Source organism: Octopus bimaculoides, chromosome 10 (genome assembly GCF_046866305.1).
Source record: "Octopus bimaculoides isolate indiv1 chromosome 10, ASM4686630v1, whole genome shotgun sequence".
NCBI classification, from domain to species: Eukaryota; Metazoa; Mollusca; class Cephalopoda; order Octopoda; family Octopodidae; genus Octopus; species Octopus bimaculoides.
Window position 1 is genome coordinate 79510098 of NC_142937.1, and position 25417 is coordinate 79535514.

Here is a 25417-nt window from a genome sequence, read left to right on the forward strand (position 1 = left end):
ACAAGAGAGGTACGAAATTTAAGAAGCGACTTGTTAGAATCTACACGTCTGTGATGAGACATAAAGAAGAATAGCAAGAATCTACTCTACCAAAAGAACTGGTGATTGCATACATTACAAGTGTTCTATGAAGAGAACATAAGATTGCTGCATAATTCAACATGAATGTGAAAAGACATTAAACATTGTATAAGGTAAATGAAGGTTTTTGTAAACAAACCCCATAAAATCCAACAAGACTTTGAACAAACTCCTTCAAGAAATCCTGGATAAACCCCCTACACCCAAATATGAGTCCACAAACAATAACTTCCTACTTGAGTGGGCCATGGTATCCGGATCCTAATTTGAATGACTTCACCAAGTGGTGCTATTAAGTTAGACATAGCTTGGGCCAACACTGGCTGAAACCTACCAGAGTGTGTGTGTGTGTGTGTGTGTGTGTGTAAAGAGGGGTATATACATAGAAATGCAGATATAAAGATGCATGACAATGAATAAATGGCCACGTGAATATATACTTAACATATAACACATACGTTTATAAATAGCAACTTCCTTGTATGGTATTTCTCAGTCACTCTACCCTGACAGCTACAGGCTTGCCTTCCTGTTCAGGCCTCAATATAAAGACAAGAGAAATTAATTAAAAAGGGTTTCCTTGTGTGGTATTTCTCAGACAATCCACTTGGAGAGCAGTGGACAAACAAACGATTAGAAATGAAAGTAAAATATGTACACCTGCATATTTATATCGAATTATTTTATATTGAAAGCTCAAATTTTTATTGTTAATCTGAACATATTGTAAGGTGTGGCTGAGAGCTTATTTTCTGTGCAGGATGTGCATGTGTGTGTAAACATAAGCACACATAAGCATATGTAGCTGTAGAAACTCTGCCAAATTTAGATTGGAGCCTGGTGTTGCCATCCGGTTTCACCAGTCCTCAGTCAAGTCGTCCAACCCATGCTAGCATGGAAAGCGGACGTTAAACGATGATGATGATGATGATGATATATATATACTAGCAGAAATACCCGGCTTTGCCCGGGTTAAAGAGAATAATGAAATCTAAAAACGCCATCTAGACTACGCAACCCTCAACTGTTAGTAGCTACGATACCATATTTCTACATTAATAACTCTCCAATCCATGCCATCATGGAACATAGACATTAAGTGGAATGCCAGTCTCTCATCTAGGAGGGCCTTGAAATCAATGTTACCAACTGGGGACTATGTGTGTCGCAGTGATAATAAAAAGACTCAAAGGAGGACTGCAACGAAATAATTTTACTCAACACTTTGCAAGTGAATCAGTGGAGGCAAAGATGCGTCTCATTTACTTGACAATTTATGCACCACAATGCAGAAATCACAATGTAAGTATATCTGAAAGGGTAGTCTTACACTGTTGTACCGTTGAATTACAAATAATGCCCATCTGTTATGTTCGGGTTAAAATTTCATCAACATCAAAAATATATGAATTTTCATGGGAGTTATGGCCGTTATACATAGAATATAATTTCCAAATTTCATAAAGATCCGTTCAGTACTTTTGACGTAGTTTTGGATAAGAAAACAAATGACTAATGTGTGTGTTTGTGTGCATGTGTTTGTGTGTGATGGGTGTATATATGTATAGATATCTGTATACATGTATATATATGTATATATGTGTACATATTACATGTACATCTATATATATATATATACATCTACACATATGTATACATATACATGTATGCATATAGATCTATATCTATATATATATATGCATATACGTGTACATATACATGTATATGTATACATATACATCTCTTTCTCTCTCTCTGAAAGTATCTGTAATTACAGTATCGAAATGTGATTGTTTCAGTTAGTGGAATAACGTGTACATATACATGTATATGTATACATATACATCTCTCTCTCTCTCTCTGAAAGTATCTGTCATTACAGTATCAAAATGTGATTGTTTCAGTTAGTAGAATAGTTACATTTTTAAAGTGAAAGTATTTGACATGAGTGTTTTTGTTTCACTTTTGACACGTAATACTTAAATAGTGGAGGAGATATTATGCTGCTGTGGGCTCGAACTCTGCAAGAAGTTAAAATTTTTTTTGACTAAAACACAACTGGAACCCTAAGTAAGGCATCTGTAAAATTTGAATGAAATTGGTTGCGTAGTTCTCGAGTTTTAGGGATTCACACAGACAGACAGACACACATTCTCATTTTTATATATATAGATATATACATACATGCATATATATCATCATCATCGATGTGGCCTTATCAAAAATTTCCTCAGAGGATGAGAGAGTTGACACTCTTTTGCTAATATTCTCCATTAAGTTCCTAATTACATTCAGGGGGTGGGGGTGGGGTGGCAGACTGCTTATGCATGTAAGTTTTTCATTAATTTTGTGAAATGGCTTGTAAGAGGAAGTTAGGTCAAATGACACATCTAAATAATCAACTAAAGAAAGATTCGTAGTAACAGTAATCCCTAGTCCCAAATGACTAAAAATAGAAATTCACTGCTTTCTAAATTTATCTCATGCTCGACTACCACACCCATGGGAGATAATCAAACCGTCATCCTGATATAATCCCACATCATGAGATGGGTAATTATAATGTAGTGTGTCTAATACATATAAACCCACTGGATCGCATATGTCTGCACCATCGTATGATCCCACAGAAACATCAAATAGTTCATCACTATTCGACCTTTTTATCCAAGCTGCCTCTTTAGTGAATAATAATGTTTTCCTCGCGTATCTAATGAGTTCTAAATCTATGGGATCAATAATGACATACAATTTAGCAAATTCAATTGCTTTATCTTGTAGAGTTCTGGATATTGAAGGATAGAAATCTATAATATCAAATTGAGTAAATCTAGCATTATTCTCGTTCTTAATCTTATTAAACCAAACAATTACAGTAAAGCTGTTACCCCGGAGTCGGAGTCCAGTAATTTCTCTTATTCTATTATTAATGTTCCTAAGTATTTTATTAGCTGCTAGCCCGAATTCAGATCTAGCTGGATTTAATAGTCTACATGTGGGAATATAATGGAAATTGGGTTTATGGTCTTTCAGTGTTATAAAACCTTCTCTCTTAGCTAAGCACTCTTCTATTCGCAAGTAATTTAGCTTCTTCATTAATTTCGTAGTATTTACTATTATTGGTTTTCTTTTAATTAGAGGTAATTGTATCATTTAACAGTCTTTTATCGTTATTATTAGTTTTGTCTGAGAACACAAATTTTATAGAGCCAAACTGCAAGTAGATGGCTCACATGAATATAAAACATATACAAGGGCTTCAGAGAATTCATTCAAGACTCAATTCTATTACCACAGAAATTCTTTCCGATACTCCGAGAACAGGACAGCGACTAGTCTTGCAAAGCATGTCTGGGAATTGAAAGAGAATGACACCTGTCCTTTCAATGTAATCTGGAAAATTCTAGAAAAAGCATCAGCATACAGACATGGAGCTTATAAAAGACCTATGAAATGTAATCTTTGCCTCTCCGAAAAGTTCTTCATCCGGTTCCAGGATAAAAACGCTTTGAACCAGAGACACGAGCTCTTAAATTCCTGCAGGCATGCCACAAAATTTCAAATGTCAACCGACAAAATACCGTATGGGTAAGATGTTTTGACTTTTGAAATATACATCTTGACTGTCGCATTGGAATTTGACTTTACACGGTATAGTTATTTTGCATCGCAACACTAATGTATATTGCGACTTCGTTTTTAAGAAAGCCTTCAACTGTTTTATACATTTAAATTTGATTGTAAGCTTAAGCTTTGCTGAGGTTTATTTTTATTATTTTCATTTTTACTCATGTATTTAATTATGTTACATCAAATTAACGTACAATTTCCTTATTTTACAATATTATACACACCGAACAGTATTTTAAAAAAATTGCTTGCATGTATACGTTATGATGTAGATATGTCTCTATATATTTATGTGTATGTATGTATTGTAGGTATGTATAAGTATGTATATGCATGTATGTGTGTGTGTATGTATACATATGCACGTGTGTGTGTGTGTGTGTGTGTGTGTGTGTGTGTGTATATATATATATATATATATATATATATATATAAATAAATATATATATATGTATACATGCATATATATGTATGCATATATAAATGTATATATGTGTGTATACTTTTATATATGTGAGCATGTATTTGCGTACATATTTTTGTATATTTGTTTGCGTATCCATATGTGCGTATATTTGTATGTATATTTATACTTAGGTAAATATACATGTAATTTTATGTGTGTGTGTTTTTATGTATATTATAGATGGTTTGCTATGTGCATATATACTGCTAAATGTATATGTAATCCAACATGAAAACTTTTTAAACGGGTATAACTTTCAATGTATTAATTGATTAATATTTTACAAATAATTATTTACCCTGGGTATTTTGACTGTCCTTCTTTATAAGCTTTTTTTGATTTAAGGTTTTCTTCAATTTTTATAATAATATGATTTTAAATTGCAATTTGTTCATTGCAAGCAACCGGTTATTGTAAAGACCATCAGTTGAAAGGACCAATGAAACAAAACCATTTTCAAATGTGTGTCTATCAAACTAATTGTATATTTATGCATATAACTTTATTTTTGTTCCATTCTAAACAAAACTGTCCAATGAATGGGAACATGAAACTCTGAGTAACAGTTTTTGTGATATTTTTGCTGCCTTTTAATAAAGCATATTAATCTACCTCTGGTATTCGGATACTATTTTTTCCACCTTGTTTTGCATTTATGTCATTACTCTGGTATATATATATATAACATAACAATAATACCAGGATGGAATTTACAAATATTTAATACTGACTCACGTCTTTGTATGTGCAGGAACAATAAGCACTAAGAGCACATGGGACTTGGATTCTCTCAAATTTCCAGGAGAGCATTGTAGATAGTTAGATAGTCTCTGTTACTTAGGTGACCAAATTAGCAATGATGGAGGATGCTCTGAAAGTATTGTTTCTAGAATAAGAATAGGGTGGAGGAAGATCAGAGAGCTGTTACTTCTGTTAGCAACAAAAGGACTCTCTCTCTCTCTCTCAGATGAAAAGTTGATTGCATGATACTTGTATCCATGGTAGTGAGACATAGGCTCTGAATGCAGAAGACATGTGTAAACTGGAGAGAAATGACTGCAGTATGCTCCATTGGATATGCAACATCAGTGCGCATGTACAAGAAAGTGCAAATATATTGAGAGAAAAGTTGGGCATAAGAGGAATCAAATGTAGCATCTAAAAGAGAAGATTAATAATTTTTCAGAAGCCTTTGATTGCCAAAAGTGAGACAAATGACTATTGCACTTGCAGGAGATAAATCAGAAAGATTAATATAGATCAGCCATGCCTATATGCTTGAAATGTAAGCACACACACACACACACACACACACACACACACACACACACACACACACACACACACACACACACACACACATTTACACTTGCATGGGTGTATGGGTTGTGTGATTATAACATATGAGAAGATACCCAAAGGTAACTAGAAATATTCTTTGTTGGACAAGCCTGTTGTAGTTCAGACTTCTGCCACTAGAAGCCACTTGATGCAACCCTCAGGCATCAATCTGTCGATCAGTGCCATTGTGTGAGGTTGTGTGGTTTGCCTTTGCCTTGCAGTGCTTCTCCCCTGTTCATCAATTTTTGTGATGATTGAAACAAAGAAACAGTTTGCTTCTGTGAAATTCTGTTTCCTGCTGGGGAAAACAGCAGCTGAAACAGTTGCCATGCTTCAAACAACTTACAAGGATGCAGCCATGAGCAAAACACAAGTTTACGAGTGGTTTCCATGCTTTAGGAATGGTCACTTGAAGACCAGCCTTGTTGAGGACGACCTTCTGAACAAAAGAAAACATGATGAAAATTCATGAATTGATCTTGGAGGACCATCACCAAACAATTGACAAACTTGTTGATATGACTGGTGTGTGTCCTGGAGCTCCTGCCAAGAAATTTTGAGTGAGGAATTGCAAATGAAAAGAGTTGCAGCAAAATTTGTGTCTTGCTTGTTCATGGAAGATAAAAAGGAATCACAACTGAATGTGTGTCATGAACTGAAAAAAACAGTTGGAAGTTGATCTGGACCTTTTTTGAAAGGTCATCACTGGTGACAAAAGCTGGGGCTACGGAATTTGCAGATGTGGAAGAGGTGAAGAAAGAATGACAGAGGTGTTAAAAGACACCACTTCAGAAGGTGGAAAACACACCTGGACTGGCGCATTGCTTCAAATGGAGAATACTTTGAAGGTGATAAAAATGTAAAACTAAGTCAATAAAATAATACTGCAAAATTCCGGTTTCTTTTGGGCACCTCCACATATGTAGCATAAATTATAATTCAATTAAAAATTCTTATGAAGAAAAGATTTTTTTCTATTTGTTCAGTATTTTATTTTTGTACAGGGAAGAAGGGTACAACAATAACAACGCCAACACACATTAAAAAAAAAAAAGCATAGTCCCCCCCACATTCTCACCACCACAAAAAAACAAAAAACAAAGTAAAACAGAAATGAGAAGGTAGCAATGAAATTTGAAATAAAGCCTTTGGAAGTTAGAAATAAATATTTCTAGAAATGAAACTGATTCAAATATGGAAAAACCTAATGTTGTGGATTGCAGATTATCTGAAATGCTTTACACAGAAACTTGCAAGCGATGAGTCACAAATGAAGAGTTCTAAATAAATGAGTCAGCCTTGCTAAAGAATAGATTTGAATAGAGAGGGGAAAAAATGATTTGAGTTCCACTTGCTTTAGTTCTCATTCTTTTTCTTGTCCTCAACTGAACTTGGCTGTAAGTAGTCATCTATGACTAATATGTGCATTTAAAAGAGTATAACGTGTGAATGAATGTTATGTGTATTGTGTGTGTGTGTGTGGGGGGGGGGGGGAATAACATGAAATGCATTCAGAGTAACAGGGAATTGTGCAATGACATAGTGAATGATGTAGCATCTGACAATGATTCAGCGGTTATTGCATATAATGGCTAAGGTGTTGTGTAATGTGTGAAAAGATGCACAAGAAATACAAATGTGGTTATTATTAAAAGCCTACCCCCCACCTCTATTCTATCAAGGCTTGGTGATATTTAGAGATTTAAATCAATACATATAGAGCCAAGTAGATATTCCACAGCTGGGTGTCCTATTGCCAATGAAATAAGGCAGCACTAACAGTCTGTACACTTAACTATTTCTTCCTCATGCTGAATTTTCTAAGTGATTTCTTTCTTACAAAAATCAAAATCATACAGAATCGCCTGACTGAGACATAATGCTTCTGTTGACAGGAATTACTGTTTTAAGGAACATTGGATTGACAGAAAAGCAGAATAACAATATTTTGTTGTAGACTCGGCAATGGATTAAAATAGTTGTCTCATACGTTTGGCTTAGGTATCCCAGGAAATCCTTTTTCTGTTACCAACAATTTATGTGCTTAGAGATTTCTGAAAAGCATCATTGGAATGAGACACCAGCTGACTAAAACACAAATGGGTTGAGATTTAATTACTGGCATTATACTGAATACCTTGATTAACCAGTGACCTGTTTCACCTCAGAATTATCTTGAGGGTTTAAATTTGTTATAACCTAGTCAAGAAGAGGGGTTGCAACCATGATTCACCCAAGGGACTGGTGATGTTAAAATGGGTAACTAAAAAGGGATAAATGCCAGCACTGATAGATGGTTTTTATCAGTTAATATATCAAACCCAGGTATGATAATTTAAACCTTAATCAGATTTTCTTTAGATTATTACTTGCTAAAAAGGTTTCTTGCCATTACAAAAATCATTGTTGGATATTTTTGAAATCTTTTGTAATTATTACACCCGGCATGTTTCTTTTTAATCTGAATGTGATTTGCAGCTGCTTCAGATTGCATACAACCATCTCATCTGTGAGCAATGATCATATTTGAAGTGAATTGACAACAGGACAGACCATTGTAGGATTTAATGTTATCAAACAAATATTGTTTGATATGAATTCAAATTGCATTAATTCCTGTGAAGTGAGACAAGCATTTGCTAAAACTTCAAAGGATTGATATTTGGAAATGCTTCTTACTTAAACAAGCTGATGATAATCAGTAAGAAAATATAAAGGTCACAGTTGTGGACAGTTGTGTATGCATGTTTGGTGGGAAGAAAAGAGCAAAAGAAAATTGATTAGGTTTCTAAAATTAGCCAATTAACTATTTCTGAAAGAATGTTGCCTGTATGTGTGTATGTGTATGTGTATTATATAATTCCTTTATGTAAGACACAATTCACTCATATATTTCTGTCCCAATACTAATAATTCTACATTGACCCTAAGTAGGGTTATCTGTGGCAGATATTGGTGACTGTATTCCTTTTAATTTATTAATATTTATTTTCACAAGGTAAAGCTAACTCTAGCAGGATGTTGACCAAACTAGACAAGTGGTGAATTTATTATAGCAAATACAATCTAACAATTAAAATATTTAAAAAAAAAATTCACTTAATTAAGAATTAAGCCCTGGATTAATAAGAGGAAATAGATTGTTGGAATATTCCTGTGTTTCTGATAAGCCTCACTGACAAATGTGATTCAGTACTAAACTGTCAATTTAAAGCCAATCTTAGCTTGACTTTCAATAACAATGCCTTTATATTTTAATAGAGGAAAAACATGCTACATTACAGTGCAGCACAAAAACAATGCCCATAAGTAATTATAGAAATGTGTGTAACACAGATAATAAATAAACAGATATCAATGTAAACATTTAATTATATATCATCATCATCATTTAATGTCCATTGTCCATGGGTTAGACGGTTTGACCAGGGCTGGTAAGCTGCTAGGCTGCACCAGACTCCAGTCTGATTTGGCATGATTTAAAATGGTTGGATGCTCTTCCTAATGCCAACCACTCCAAGAGTGTAATGGAGTGTAATGGGTGATTTTACATACCACTGGCATGGGTGCCAGTTACAACTCCTCAATATCTGCCATGACTGTGATTTCATTTGGCTTGATGGGTCTTCAACTCAAGCACAGCATGTTGCCAAGCATCTCAGTCATTTGTCATTGCCTCCATGAGGCCCAACACTTGAAAGGTGCTTTTTACTTGCCACCAGCATGGGTGCTCGTCACACGACACCAGCATTAGCCATATTGCCTCTGTGAAAGGCTTGAAAGATGCCTTTTATGTACCACCAGCATGGGTGCAGTTACGTGGCACAAACATCGATAGGTAAATGAGAGAAATATGAATACCCAAAATAAGGGTTTAACCCCTTAGCATTGAGATTACTCTGTCAAATTCAATGCTTATTTTATTCACATTGTTTTCAACTGATCATGCATAATCCTATAACTTTGAGATTTTGATAATGTGATAGTTTAATTTTAGAATGACATTGTAGGGTGAGCATGAGAGGCTGGATCCGGTCAGTTTGAACTTATAATAAGTAGAATGCTTCGGTTTGATATGGCCAATTTAAATGTTAAAGGGTTAAAACCATAAATTCATTGAGGAAAAGTACAGCTGATGGAATAGATACCACTATACAGCTGGGTAGTTTTTAATTGGAACCAGGAAGATGAAAAGAAAAGTCAAGCCTAGTGAGATGAAAGGCAATAGCTCCTGTGAGATTTGAACTTACAAAATAGGTGTTAACTAAATATAGAGAGACATTTACTATGATATTTCATTACTTTAACAATAACATTGATAATTAATAATGATTGCTTGTGTTTTCTTTTCCAGTCGTGAAACCATTTATTTATTAGGATGAAAGGAAATGCAAAGTTGTACGTTCTTGATTTGGAAACAACTTACAACCGTACAGAGAAGAAAAAACAGCAAGAATTCAAAGAAATGCCTCAGTTGAAACACAGCAGGGCTCAAATTGGGAGTTAATTTGTTAAGAAGAGGGTAAGAACATATTTTGGGAACAGCTAAGAGTTGAGAGGGAGAGAAAGAGAAGAAAAGATTATATATACACACACACACACACACACACACACGTAAGCTATCAAGAGTTTAGTATGAAGAGGTACGGGTTGGTGGTGAATTGTAGTGGGTCTTGAATGGAGGAAGAGAAAGCCAGAGAAGTAAATGCTGTCAACATCTGGGTATCATTAGAGATTGAATGAACAATAAGATAGGAACCATTTCCTTTTATTGTTTTTTTAAAAAAGAGGTTTTGTTTCTTTGTTAAACACTTCCACATCCATTTAAACTTTGTTTACTTGTTTCTTTCTTTGCTGCTGGTGGGTTCTGGTAAATCTGAACATTCTAAGTTTTCTTGCTTTTTCTCTCTCTCTCTCTCTCTCTCTCTCTCTCACACACACACACACAAGAAAGAGAAGATGGTTTCATATTTTGATTCTCCAACATTGGAGTAAAATGGAAAATTGCTGTGATGCTTATTTTAGAGATGAGCTGACAGTGTTTAAAAGAACAATGTGATATTGTGAAAACCTAAGTGAATCCCCCACGTTACAAGCTAGTGTATAGACTGTTGATTCATTTACCATTCCCAGAATGTCTTTTTCACCATACAAAATAACATTCATTTTGCAATTATGAATGGCCTATTGTTTCTTCCATCTAAATCTACTATTAATTGTTGCTTACAAAAATGGACAATTAATTATATCACTGTGTCTAATTGTACTACAACATGTGGTAGTTATTGGGTCGGTAGGAATAAAAGGTGAAAACTGACACTAGATTATATTGAACTCACAACAATAAGAAACTAGAAAAGCACTCGGAGAGTGCAGACCTCTGGCCAAACAAGCAGGAGCAGCACTATGATGATGACGACGACCACCACCACAACTACCCTACCACTATCACCACCACCACAACCACCAACATCATCAGCAGCATTGTCATTGCTTCCACTTCAACCACATACACCGCCATCAACGTTATCATGACGGTTACCTTGACAGTCTCTTTCACCACCACAACCAGTATAACCACTGCAATACCACCATCACACAACTAACACTATCATCAACACCACTATTACCACCATCACCTCAGCATCACACCACTCCTGTTGCCATTCTAACCACTGATACTATTTTATAAGATAGATACACGAGTAAAATTGCTAATAGAGAAGCGAAAATAAACTTTGGAAACAGCAAAGGTTACGTGGAAACGATGAACGTGTTTTCAAGGGAGATAATCAAAGAACGTAATGTAATACTTCATATAAAGTAAATATAACAAATGAAAAATCCTTAAATTCCTGGATCACTACCAAAATTTCATCATCTGTTCCTGTTCCTTGTGTCATTACCACTTTTCCTGCAAGTTTCATCAAATACTGTTCACAACTTTTTGAGTTATTTTGCACACAGAAGGACAGACGGACAAACCAACACCAATGTAAACATAACCTCCTTCCTTGGCGGAGGTAATGAAGCTAAGCAGTTGGAATGTCTTTTAGTAATCAAGTAATTTCCTCTGAAACAAATAAGAATGAGGGGATCTCTATATGGCTTTTTTTTTACCTTGTTAAATATCCTCTGAATCCCTATTTACTGCCTTTAAAAAAAATAGGACAAGACAAAACTGATAACAATAAGAAAAAAATTGGAAGGATCACAGTTAGTATATCTTTGTTCATGTAGGAGTGGCTGTATGGTAAGTAGCTTGCTTACCAACCACATGGTCCCGGGTTCAGTCCCACTGCGTGGCATCTTGGGCAAGTGTCTTCTACTATAGCCTCGGGCCGACCAAAGCCTTGTGAGTGGATTTGGTAGACGGAAACTGAAAGAAGCCCGTCGTATATATGTATATATATATATATATGTATGTGTTTGTGTGTGTTTGTCACCCCAACATCGCTTGACAACCGATACTGGTGTGTTTATGTCCTCGTAACTTAGCGGTTCAGCAATAGAGACCGATAGAATAAGTACTAGGCTTCTAAAGAATAAGTCCTGGGGTCGATTTGCTCGACTAAAGGCGGTGCTCCAGCATGGCCATAGTCAAAAGACTGAAACAAGTAAAAGAAATAAAAGAAAAAATTTGACTAAACTGAGCTGATTAGAACAAGTTGCTTTCGTTTATTTATTTTTTTGTTTGATGGAAAGTCTGTTTCTCTGAGAAGGAAGCGTAATCCAGCAGCTTAAACTGAAGACTATATCAATACTTAACCTGCTTCTATCTAAGTGAAACCCAAGCAACACTGAAACAGAAAAGTGCCAGACATTTATGCCTGAAATCATAATTTTTCAGGATCATTCTTAAACTGAGGCATATAAAGACTGAAAGCTTTAAACTGGTTCTTTCCTGTGAGAACATTTTTTTCTTATTATTACTAATTCTTTTATTGATAGCACTTGGCCTGTGTAAATAGAATAAATAGCTGCACAAACACAAAAGCCTTTTTGTTAGAAAAGAGTTTTAACAGCAAAAGATACTTGTGGAAATAATGAGTGTGTGTGTGTTGTGTAAGGAAAAGAAAAATGTTTCTTATTGTTAACTTGGAAAATTAGTAAATAATTCAAGACGATGACAACAGCATCATGAACAAGAACAACATTGGCACAAACAAAATAACTTGTATTCATCCAATGAAAAAAATGTTGTTTTGTGAAGCTACACAAAGTTAAACTCTTGTCCAAATAACTGGTTATTTCTAATAAGCCCAGCATCTGATGAAGGCTTGCATTTAGAAACTACTAGACATTTACAGAACAAGAACTATTGAAAATTTAAAGTAGCTGTTTGTGAGCTGCTGCTATCGCTAAAGCTGCTGCCACCACCACCACCACCACCACCACCACCACCACCATCATCATCCTCAATATCATATAACAAATCATTCTTCTGAACAGTAAAGGCAATTTCTAGAATACATTGATATTATTTAAATACTAATTCTTTTCACAACTCATTTGGGTGTTTTAATTGTTCACACAAATTAATAAGCTATTACTGAATGTTGTTGTGATGGATGCAGCTAATTTCCACTTGCAAACAGCCAATTCCTAAGACTTTTGCAACAATGTCTCTTGCTATAAATTTTATAACTGATCAGAACAATTTATCTTTAACTTGATTATGACTCACAGATATAAAATTTAATAAAGAGAAAAAAGGGAGAAACCAGTGATTAGAATAGTTCAATAAAGGAACACTGAGAAAACAAGTTTTATCACTGAAAAGGTAATTAAATAAATTGAATAATATTAATAAATAAACTGAGGCAAAATATTTCATGAATCCAGTAAATGAGATTTTCATGGATTTCTTTGTATTTCTAAGATTTTATATCTGAGTCATAATTCTTATTAATATTAAATTCAGAATTGTGGTGGAGCTAAAACAATGTGCTTATGTATTATAAGTACACTTATGTGAGTAACATATAAATATTAATTTGCAGTTGAGGATAGCTGTGTGAAAAAGTGCTACACCCTAGCGGTTGAGGGAACCTGTGGAAGAGGTAGACCCAGGAAAACCTGGGATGAGGTAATGAAGCACGACCTTCAAACATTGGGCGTCACCGAGGCAATGACAAATGGCTGAGACCTTTGGAGATATGCTGCGCATGAGAAGTCCTGGCAAGCCAAGTGAGACCATAACCGTGGCCTATGCCAGTGCTGTATAACCAGCCCATTTAAGAGTACCCTTCAATCATTGGACAATAAACTATGCTTGTGAAGACCTGTTGAGGCAAGTGAAATCGCTGTCATGGCCGATGACAGTACCACCTGATTGGCACCTGTGCCAGTGGAACATTAAAAGCACCATGTGAGCGTAATTGTTGCCAGGGCTGCTGACTGGCTTCTGTGCCAGTGGCATGTAAAAAAAAGCACCATCCAAGCATGGTCAGTGCCAGTGCCACCAGACTGGCTCCTGTACAGGTGGCACATAAAAAGCACCATTTGAGTGTGGTTGATGCAAGTACCACCTGACTGGCCCTCGTGCCAGTGGTACGTAAAAGCACCCACTACACTCTCAGAGTGGTTGGTGTTAGGAAGGGCATCCAGCTGTAGAAACTTTGCCAGATCAGATTGGAGCCTGGTGTAGACATCTGGTTCACCAGTTCTCAGTTAAACCGTCCAACCCATGCCCGCATGGAAAGCGAACATTAAATGATGATGATGATAATGATGATGATGATGAAGAATGTGAATGAATAAGCATCATATTCAACAGAGTTATCTGAATGCTAAAGGATAGGAATGATGCTGGTTACATGAAATGAAATGAAATGAAAAAAGCATATTGTAAAATACTGAAAAATTTATCCCTACAAAATGTAATTAAAGAACCCTTAAGAGTGATTAAATCAAAAATCTGGATGTAAAATTTACTAATATATATACTTATAAACAGAATAGCTTCTATGAAGTCTTTCTTTTCAGAAGCATTTTACACCTGGTTTGATTATTTCTAAATTAATACCTGTGAAATTGGAAATTTTAATACATTATATTACAGTTTACATTTAGAGAGTTGCTAGATTATTACTGACTCCAACTCCAACAACTGCTTCTGACTCTCATTCCACAGCTGTGTGTATATACAAAGTTACATAAACGAAAACTGATATAAACATGTATGTAAAAACATTCATTCTTCAATTACAAATGCCATCACATCTTAAATCTGACTGTCTACAATATAAACTGGAGCATCTCTCAATCAATTTAATAGTATCTTACAAAGAAAGAACTACTTGTATTATTCAGGGAGTGCAAAGGATCCAAATTTTCTAATTTGACATTGTGGAAGATAAATTCAAAACATCAAACAAAGGATTTGTTAATGTGTACATGAACATCAAAATTTATCTCAATATTACTTTTTAACCATTGAAAAGAGATTGACTTTTATGAAATTTGCCTTAGGCCTCAGCAGCATGTTTTAAAGATAGGAACCTTAAAAATCTGATTTCAAAATTGTCTGCACCCCAATCTCCTTACAGTAAAGATCCTATTTTTTATTTTTGTTAGCAGACAAATTTTGTTTGAATTTCTAAGGCTTAGAATAACAGCATTCACACTGTGAAAGAAGGGATTCTTAAAGGATAGGAAAGGAACTCTGTTTCTGGCAATGTGAGTGGAAGCTGAAGAGAACACAGTAATCTATTGAGTTGAAAAACACCTTTATTAGTAAAAGAGCTGCTGACCTACAGTGTCTACTACTACTACTACAACTACTTGTAATAACTTGCAAGTTATTAGCTCTTTGGAAATATTACAGCAACGGGGGTAAGGCTATCTTTATGGTTATGTGTGTATGTGTTTACGAGCATTTTCACAGTTCTGAGTCAGATACTTGTGTGAATGTGTGTAAATGCAAACAGTAGGAAGAAGAAATGAAAGTGTGTGTGTGTGTGTGTATGTGTTTGGTTTTAATCTCCCAGAACCCACAACACCCAAATCCGCCCCGCCCCTTTCCTCTAGTATTCCGGCAAGAAAGTAGAAGCATCTGGGACAGTGACTCCATCTGACTTTCTCCACCCCTGCTATTACAGCATGAGAGACGAAACTAAGTAAATAAGTAAGTAATAGGGTTCAGTCGTCTGTACTCTATAAAAAAAATAAAAAACCGACAAGCAAGGGGGGGGGGGGCAAAATAAATATCAGAGGCAATAAGATCAGTGTTGTTATTATTGTGGCTAGCAAGGGCAGTAGATTGTAGATTCAGAGAAGTTGTTGCCTTGTTTCTCTTAACAGAAATCATCATCATCATCATCATCATTATTATTATTATTATTATCATCATTATTATTATAATTATTATTATTAAGGTGGTGAGCTGGCAGAATTGTAGCTTTGCCAGAAAAAACACTTAGCGTCATTTCTTCTCTTCAAATTGTAAGTCCGAAGTTCAAATCTGCTGTAGATGACTTTGCCTTTCATCCTTTTGGGGGTTTTGATAAAATAAGTACCAGTTGAATACTGGAGTTAATATAATAATCCACATACTCCCTCACCTGAAACTGATAGCTTTGTGTTAAAATTTGAAACCATCATCATCATCATCCTCATCATCATTAAGGTGGCAAGCTGGCAGAATCATCAGCATGTTAAATGAAATGCTTAGTGGTATTTTGCCTGTCGCTACATTCTGAGTTCAAATTCTGCCGAGGTCAACTTTGCCCTTTATCCTTTCGGGGTCGATGAAGTAAGTAGCAGTTGAGTACTGGGGTCGATGTAATCGACTATTCCCCTCCCCCAAATTTCAGGCCTTGTGTCTATAGTAGAAAAGATTATTATTATTATTGTTGTTATCATTATTATTAAACCTGGCAGAATTGTTATTGTCCCGGTAAAATGCTTAGCGGTATTTTGCTTGTCTTTATGTTCTGAGTTCAAATTCTGCTGAGGTCAACTTTGCTTTTCATCCGGGGGGGGGGGGGGGGGGGGATAAAATAAGTACCAGTTAGACACTGGGGTCAATGCAATCAACAATCCCCCTACCCACAAATTCCAGGCATTGTACTTATAATAGAAAGGGTTATTATAATTATTACTATTGATAATAGTATTAGTAGTAGTAAGGCAGTGTGGACTGGCAGAATCATTAGCAAGCCAGGCAAAGTGCTGAGTGGCATTTCTTCCAGTAATTTATATTCTGAGTTCAAATCCCAGCAACATCAGCTTGACTTTTCGTCCCTCTAGGATTGATAAAATATAGAGTTCAATGTCCACTAATAACCCCATTTTAATATTGCTGGCCTTAAGGCTTTAGCTGTAGAAAGAAAGAACATAGAGGGAGATTTAGTTAGAAATCTAGACGAGGCTCTTAGCAGAGGCATCGTGACTGACGTGTTGGCGGCGAGGTTGGCCCTCGACCAACATTTCAACGCCAAACACGAGGGCTGCATTGTCAGAAGCTAAGGCATGTTCAGTAAGTGGGGAGGGGACTAAGGCTATTCGATGGGTTCACATGGTGGAGGCCAAGCGTGGCAACAAGGTGACCATTCGATCTTTGGTGGACCAGAACAGGTGCAAGGTGTTTGAATCGAAGCAGATGTGTGTGTGGCCTTTCAGCAGCACCTTTGCTCGACTGTTTGGGACAATCAGTGGAACAGACAACGGGGCAGACTTCAGTGTGTATCTGGATGGCCTGCCATGACTCTCAGTGAACGAGGCAGAGTGCTGCGAAAGACTGATAACTGCCTAGGAAGTACAAGAAGCGATGAAAAGCTGTACGAGAAGTAGATCTTTAAGGAACTGGAATACATATGATTCGAATTTCATGAAAATTGCACATGAGGGTTCTTTCCCTCTTTACACACCCTAAAAATATTCTAATCATGAGACATGTATCCCATACTATTGATCTTTATGCGCATATTCCAAAATTTCAGTCTTCTGGAATGTGTAAAACGGATTTTGCTCCTGAAAAATGGAGCTAGAATGTGGGAACGAAGGCCCCTATTGGGGGTGGGTGTGTTAATGTCAACCAGAGAAGTTGAATTGTTAGGAATGTTTTTAACTTGGGTCTTATAGTATGCCTGTGTATATGTGAGAGTATAGTCTCACTTTAATAGTTTCAGTACGAAATTGAAAGTATTTGAAATTACAGTAGCGACATGTTATTGTTTCACTTTTGACAGGTAATACTGAAATAGTGGAATAGTTTCGGTGTTAAAGTGAAAGTATCTGACATTACAGTAGAGTGGTGTTATTGTTTCACTTCTGACACGTAATACTGAAATAGTGGAGGAGATATGATATTGCTGTGGGCTGGAACTATGCAAGAAGCTAAAAAATTTTTTGGCCTAAGACACTACATGGACCCTAAAAGGATTTTGCTCCTGAAAAATGGAGCTCATGGAGCTGAAAAATGTGGGAGTTAAGGCCCCTATTGGGGGTGAGTGTGTTAATGTCAACCAGAGAAGTTGAATTGTTGGGAATCTTTTTAACTTGTGTGTAATATCTATTGTTTGAATTTCTTTGAAATAGGAAATATATGTATGTTCACTGGGTTTGTAAAAGAGAGCAAAGCTACAGGAAAGCAAAAGACGAATGATCACAATAATCAGTCAGCTACCCTAGCCTAGTCGTTACTACTCCCCAATGCAGGATTCCTCACCATACAGGTGACAGGCACAGCTGTAAGATGCATTACGGATGATCTATAGCAATTGGAAGGGTATGACCCAATTGAAATAACAATGTGTGACGTTTGGAGTAAAGGGAAATGAAAGTGTCAATAGGTAACTGTGCAGAAAAATTTACAATCAATAAATGTTTTAGAACAACCAGTCACTCATCTGGGAAGGCCTTGAAATCAATGTTACCAACTGGGGACTATGTGTGACCCAGTGATAATAAAAAGACTCAAAGGAGGTCTGCAATGAAATAATTTTACTCAACACTTTGCAAGTGAATCAGTGGAGGCAAAGATGCGTCTCATTTACTTGACAATTTATGAACCACATTGCAGAAATCACAATCTAAGTATATCTGAAAGGATAGTCTTACACTGTTGTACCGTTGAATTACAAACAATGCTCATCTGTTATGTTCGGGTGACCCTATAGCTTCCAATGGTACAACTGTATTTGTCTTTGCTTAGGAAAAATGACTAAATTGTGGGAGTGAAGTCCCCATGAAGGGGTCTTTGTAACTTCTACGAAGAAGAAGAAATTTTAGAAATATTATTTTATTCGTGTGTAATATGTATGGTTAAAATTTCATCAACATCAAAAATATATGAATTTTCATGGGGGTTATGGCCGTTATGCATAGAATATAATTTCCAAATTTCATAAAGATCCATTCAGTACTTTTGACGTAGTTTTGGATAATAAGAAAACAAATGACTAATGTGTGTGTTTGTGTGCATCTGTATGTGTGTGTGTATGGGTGTATATATGTATAGATATCTGTATGCATGTATATATGTGTATATATTACATGTACATCTATATATATATATATATATCTACACATATGTATACATCTATATATATGTATGTATGTATATATATACGTATGTATGCCTGTATATATGTGAAAGTATAGTTTCAGTGTAGTAGAATCAGTATGAAAATGAAACCATTAAAGTGAAAGTATCTGTCATTACAGTATCAAAATGTGATTGTTTCAGTTTTGATACTGAAATGGTGGAAAAGTTTCATTTTTAAAGTGAAAGTATTTCACATGAGTATTTTTGTTTCACTTTTGACACATAATACTTAAATAATGAAGGAGATATTATGTTGCTGTGGGCTCGGACTATGCAAGAAGTTAAAAAATTTTTTGACTAAAACACAACCGGGACCCTAAGTAAGGCATGTGTAAAATTTGAATGAAATTGGTTGTGTAGTTCTCGAGTTTTAGGGAAGCACACACACATACAAACATTCTCATTTATAGAGATAATTATTATTAGAGTGTTTTTAACCTTTAATACTAACTGCAGTCACATAGTGGGTTAGGGGTTGATTCAGTAAGCTATTTGTTGCATTCAACCAAGTGGTTCAATAACCATTCTATGCTTGAGCAACAAATATTTTGATCCTGTTTTAAGACAATTTGGCCTTAAACTGAAAAATTGAAACTAGTGAACTGTTGGAAACAGTTTTGAAAGTTTCTGATTTCAAGATCTTTGCCACCAAACCATCAATGTATAAAATCTTTTCTCATTATTGCATATGCCTTACGTCTTTTTTTTTTTTTTTTTTGTTATTACTCTGAATATGTTGGATGTATTTTGGGACTTGCATAATTTTCTTCTAACTGTTGCATTTGAACTTTATATAGTTTTCTGCTTTTAGCTTTTATTTTTTATCTTTCCCTTTTTTAATGTGGCCATAACTGACCAGAATGTAGCTCATAAACATATTTATTATAATACTACTATTTTATTACATTAACAAGATTATCCACCATCTTTCCAACAACAACCTTTTGAATTCCATGACAAACACTCGGGGGCATGTTTATAAAATCAAAAGACAACACAGCACTCATGATTTTCGGAAACATTTTCTCACGTTCAGAATTCCTGAAGCATGAAATAAACTACACACATCAGTTGTTACCTGTCAAGACACTACATCCTTCAAAACTTCCATGCTTCCTGAAATCTGCCACCAGTACACCTGATGGCTTTTGTTTTTTTTTTAGTTGCAGAGCACCTGAGCACAGTATACAACAATTTCCTTCATTATATCATATATACACACTCACAATTTGTTAAATAATACTTCGGTTATTTCTGGTTATGTGGAGACACACAAAAACAGTCTCATACAAGTACGTACACATACAAGCACACACAGTCCCATAGTTACATGTACATACACAAATGCACTTAAACACACAGTCTCATACAGTTACACGCATGCAAACACACACACACACAAAATCAGCCTCATATTTTTAATTTACTTATTTCTATTATTGGAACATTAACGCCGAAGGAGGAGAAAGGTATATGGAGTGTCTAAAGCAGACTGACATTGTCAGTCTCATAATGGAGGAGAAGAAGGGTGTACCCGGGTGAGTAAAATGGACTGATACATGTTAGTCCCACAGAACTGATTTTTTTATTTCTATAGATTAAGGCAGTGAGCTGACAGAATTGTTACTGGGCAAAATACCTTACTGGCATTTCGTCTGTCTTTATGTTCTGAGTTCAAATTCTGTTAGGGTCAGCTTTGCCTTTCATCCTTTCGGGTTCAATAAAATAAGTACCAGTTGAGTACCAGGGTCAGTGTAAATCGACTTATCCCTTCCCACTAAGTTTCAGACCTGGTGCTCTAGAAGAAAAAGGATTATTTCATTATATTAATAGTGTCCTTTTTCAACTTTGAATTGATTTTAATTAATCTTTTTTCCATTTACACATCTCCAAATACATTTTTTTTTCCAAGTCCTTATATATTTTATAATTGGATTAAGTCCATTTTATTTTGATTGTGTCTGTGTGTCTGTTGTTTGTTTTTGTTTACCTCATACCCAGAAGCAGACTGGCCTCTATCAAACACAAGCTTTCTAATAGCTCTCACCTTTCCTCCATACATGTGTATATATTTGCTATTTATTTGTTTCATATTTATTTATTATTCTTATACAAGAATGTTGTTGACAGTGACTTCAAAGTTTCAGCCAGCTAAGCCACCATTGGACTAGTCTGATGACAGCTTAGCTGGCTGAATTTTCAAAGTCACTGTCAACAACATTCTTGGATAAGAATAATAAATTTGCACTCTATCAAAATACAAAGTAGCCCATCAAATTAATGCAAAAATGTCTTCATTACAACTGAACAGAAAAGCAAACCTTAATGTGTGTATGTGTGTGTGTGTGTGTATACACACATGTATACATATATTATTAGCTTAAGAAAAAAAGACTTATGAAGTGGGTATGAAAAAAGTGAGATTGTCTTTTTAATGCATTCATAAAACAAAAAACTGAAACTGCCTGAAGTGATTTTGTAATTAAAAAAATGATAATCATGAAGCGAAAGTATTGTTGCTACTGATGGTGGTGCCGAGCCTAAGTTTTTGGCCAGCCCTGATCCAGCAATCTATCACCATTTCACTACAACTACCCAGTGTTTTTTTTTTGGTTTTTTTTCCAGGCAGGATATCCAGAATTACAGTCATTCAATATTTTTCCTTCTCGTTTAAATGTTGGAATATAGTTTAAGGGAAATTCAGTAGCTATTTTCCACAGTTTGAGTTAGCAGAGAGAAGCTCCTTCATTGATGTTGGATGTGTGAACAGTGTGTGCTAAGGTGGTGAGTTTGCATGTGTGTGTATGTTTATAGTGCTGTAAGAGGCGAGTGAAGCCGTGTTGGCTTGTTTAATTGATGTTGATGATGCTTATAGGGTTGGTTGAATCAAGAGAGTGCAATAAGATGAGTATGTTGGAGGAAATAATGATTGAGGGGGGTGATGGGAGGAAGGAAAGAGAGAGAGAGAGAGTGAATGGGGGGGGGTCATACAGATATACTGAAAAGAGGAGGCAGCTTAGTCTTTGTGAAAGTAACTGAAGAATTATTTTTGTATCCCAGTCAGGGTAAGTGATATCTGAGAAGGTAGCCCAAAATCTCTACCATACCAACAATTCTCTCTCTCTCACTACTAGCAAACCTATCAACCAACCAATCAGCTGACTGACAGCTGGATACACGCTGCTCGCTTGCATGTGCGCACACACGGAGTTATAGACTCTGGTACAAATTCTACACTAGTTCCACTCAATACCACACTACAAGTTATATTGTTGTTTTGAAATAAACACCCACCACCAAACAGTATGAGAAGCTGAGAAGCTGGCCAAAAAGAAGTTTTAAATGATGAAGGAAGAAAGAGAGAGAGAGAGAAAGAGAGAGAGAGAGTGAGAGTTGGAGAAAGAAAAAGAAGAGAGAGACAAGGAATTAAGTCTATATATGCATGTATAGATTAGATAGGCAGGTAGGTAGATAGGTAGGTAAACAAATAGATAGAGAGGTAGGTAGATATGTGTGGGCTTGTGTTTTCAAAAGATGTGTTTCGTGAAATGATTTAAAAAGTGCACCTGATTTCTTAAATGTTCTGCCAATGTGTGTGTGGTGGGGGAAGCAGAAGTTCTTCTTGTTATTCTCCTGCATGGACTTATATGTGTGGCAGCAACAACAAAAGATGCTAAATAAAAAGCCTGGTGTTACTCATGGCCCAAACCATCCCTGCCCAGGTCAACTTTGCCTTTTGTCTCTTGCAAGGGCAGTGAAATGGCAGAATGCTAGATGGGTGAAAAGCCTTGTGGTAGAATACAGAAAAAAAAAAAAAAAGGCCCAGAAGGACTCAGCAAAAGTAGTGATATGCTTGGGAGGACTTGAAGCAAGTGGCCAAGTATTTCAGCTGATTATTCTTCTGGCACACAGTATTTAACAGAGGGAACTTCAAAAGGACTTTCAAGTCCTGTACACATCCAGACACAAATTTCTCAAGACACACACACACTGGGAATTATTGATTTCTTTTACAATTCAAACAATATTAGTAAATTTTCTTGTAATAAACCAACAGTAACTGACATAAAAAATAATTAAAGACAAATCTTAAAAATCAATTATGTATAGATTAATTAAGATTTCCAAGTATAATGCTGCAACAGAAGAGTGTGTTCATGCATGTTTATTGATGAGTGTGTGTGTATGAATTTATGTGTGTGTGTATTCTACTATAATTAGAAAGAAAGTTAGCAGTTCTTTTTCCCTTTAAGATGAGGTAAGATAGATAAAAATTTGGTAAAATACAATGTCTGCAAACACACACTCAATATAGTTGAACATGTATTCCAATTAATTTAAATGCGAAGTTAGAAACCAAAACATTACAATAAAACTAAAATTACAAGACTTTAATAATTTATAATAGGAAATATCTTAATAGTTTAACATTTTCTGGTTACTCTAATAGTTGTGTGTGTGTGTGCATGTAGTGTTCAGGGGGAAAAGCAATGTAGACTGGAATAAATTCATAGGATGATATGCCTTAAACTAATGTTAAATTCCCGTTAAACCATTCCACTTATTCTTCATAGCAGTATTTATAAACCTAACCAATAACCAAGAGAGAAGCTGACTTATTCACAACAACAAAACACTCCATAACAATAATAACTGAAGACTTTACGAAAGGATACAAGACATTTAGATTGTATACCCCCCCCCCCCAATACACACACACAAAGATTAGCAACCAAAAAGAGAAAGGGCAAACGGCTGTTAAACTTGCCTTGGCTTTCACCTGTACTACTCCAAATGCCAGGGTGGTGCCAATTCTGCAGCGTTTGATAAGTAATTTAGCTGTGCAGGGGTCTGCAGGTGACTGGGTGGGGTGACATGTGGAAACATTGGGTTTAGCCGTTATATCCATGCAAGGCGTCATATTGGTGACAATGCTGACAGATAATCCATTCTGGTGAGAGAGAAGGGGCTGGAAAAGTGTGCAACCAAATTCCTGATGGCTGCTGTTATCAGTAGTTGAGAAAATAAAATTGGTAGCAGAGATGTGGTGTGCTTGTAGTGAATAGTAGTTCCTGTCACAACATCGGTGGGAGAGAGGGGGCGAATTTATGAAGAAAGTTGTTGAGTGTGTGTGTTGCTGTCTTCTACCACTGATGCTGATGCTGTTACAACAGAAGCCTAAAAGTTTTGATGGGTAGGCAGTGGAAGAGGGAGAAGAGGGTAAGTGGGAGTCAAGCCAGGTTCATCATCATCATCATCATCATCATCATGCTGTATAGTAGTATGAGAATTTGTTGAAAAGATTCAGAAACAGGAATAGATTATTATCATCATCATCGTCGTCATCATCACCATCATCATCTTCATGGCAATATTCCATTCTGTTGCCTAGACTACTGACTGTAAACCATATTTGCCAAATTTACCCAGAGTAAGCTACAAGTGGAGCTGGTAGCAAAGTTAGTAGTGGTGGTGGTGATGTTTGAAAAAAGAGAAGAAAAAGAGTACAGCCTTTTGTAAATCAGCTGTAAACTGAGGTGGGGGGGGGGGAAGTAAGGTATTCCGCAAGGAGATCTTCCTCCTCCAAGCTTTTCAGAAGAAACAAGAATATATATATATATAGTGTGTGTGTGTGTGTGTGTGTGTGTTGGTGTTGCTTAGCACCAAGTCCACCTTGAGTAAACCTAACAGATCATCATCATCATTAAAGGTATCCAAGCAATGACCATCCAGTCTCTGTTGATCACACTGTCCAATGTGTCCTTTCTTTTATAAGAGTGTCATTTGCAGGCGATTCATTCCCATTTGTGGCAGGTCGAATGATTGTGTGGCCCTTCTTCAACTCACTGGTTCATGTGTAGATTTCTAGCTTTTCATATGACTTTGTAAAGTATTTTTATAGGAGGATATAGATTGCTGCACTCGTATGGATAATGTCAAGTATGTGATAGCATTACACAGCTTTTGTGTTAGAGAAATTGCTTGTAAACATATCTTCTGTATGTAATGTGTGATTCAGTCATCTGAAGGTTTTGTGGATTTGTGTGACTGCCAGAGTAGGTATTGTTAAATAAACCAAGCCATTGTCTCTACAAAACAAATCATTCAAAATGTTCAAAGAGACTCATCAGGTTACAAAATTTTCATAACCCCTCCCCACAATAAACTAAGCAGTGCGACCAGCTGAAGCAATATGTAATTGTTGATCTAAACAATACTGCTTTTGTTTGTTTCTGTATGTCCTTTACTAAATTTTCCGGAAACCGAACAGTGTATGCATATATGTGTGTGTGTGTGTGTGTGTTGAGAAGGAGAGAAGAAGATTAAATATGACTCTGCCTGGTCAA

The 25417-nt window shown here is 35.9% G+C and overlaps 1 protein-coding gene and 1 long non-coding RNA gene across 28 annotated transcripts in view; one reads left to right on the forward strand and one right to left on the reverse strand.

Moving 5' to 3' along the window:
* Positions 1–25417, reverse strand: part of LOC106869538 (tyrosine-protein phosphatase non-receptor type 4) — a 379747-nt gene that overhangs the window by 64267 nt on the left and 290063 nt on the right. The gene's annotated exons all lie outside the window — the stretch shown is intronic.
* On the forward strand, positions 19771–24415 carry LOC149133783 (uncharacterized). Its single transcript, XR_016243466.1, has 2 exons — positions 19771–21189; positions 21980–24415. It is a non-coding gene; the product is annotated as an uncharacterized LOC149133783 (long non-coding RNA).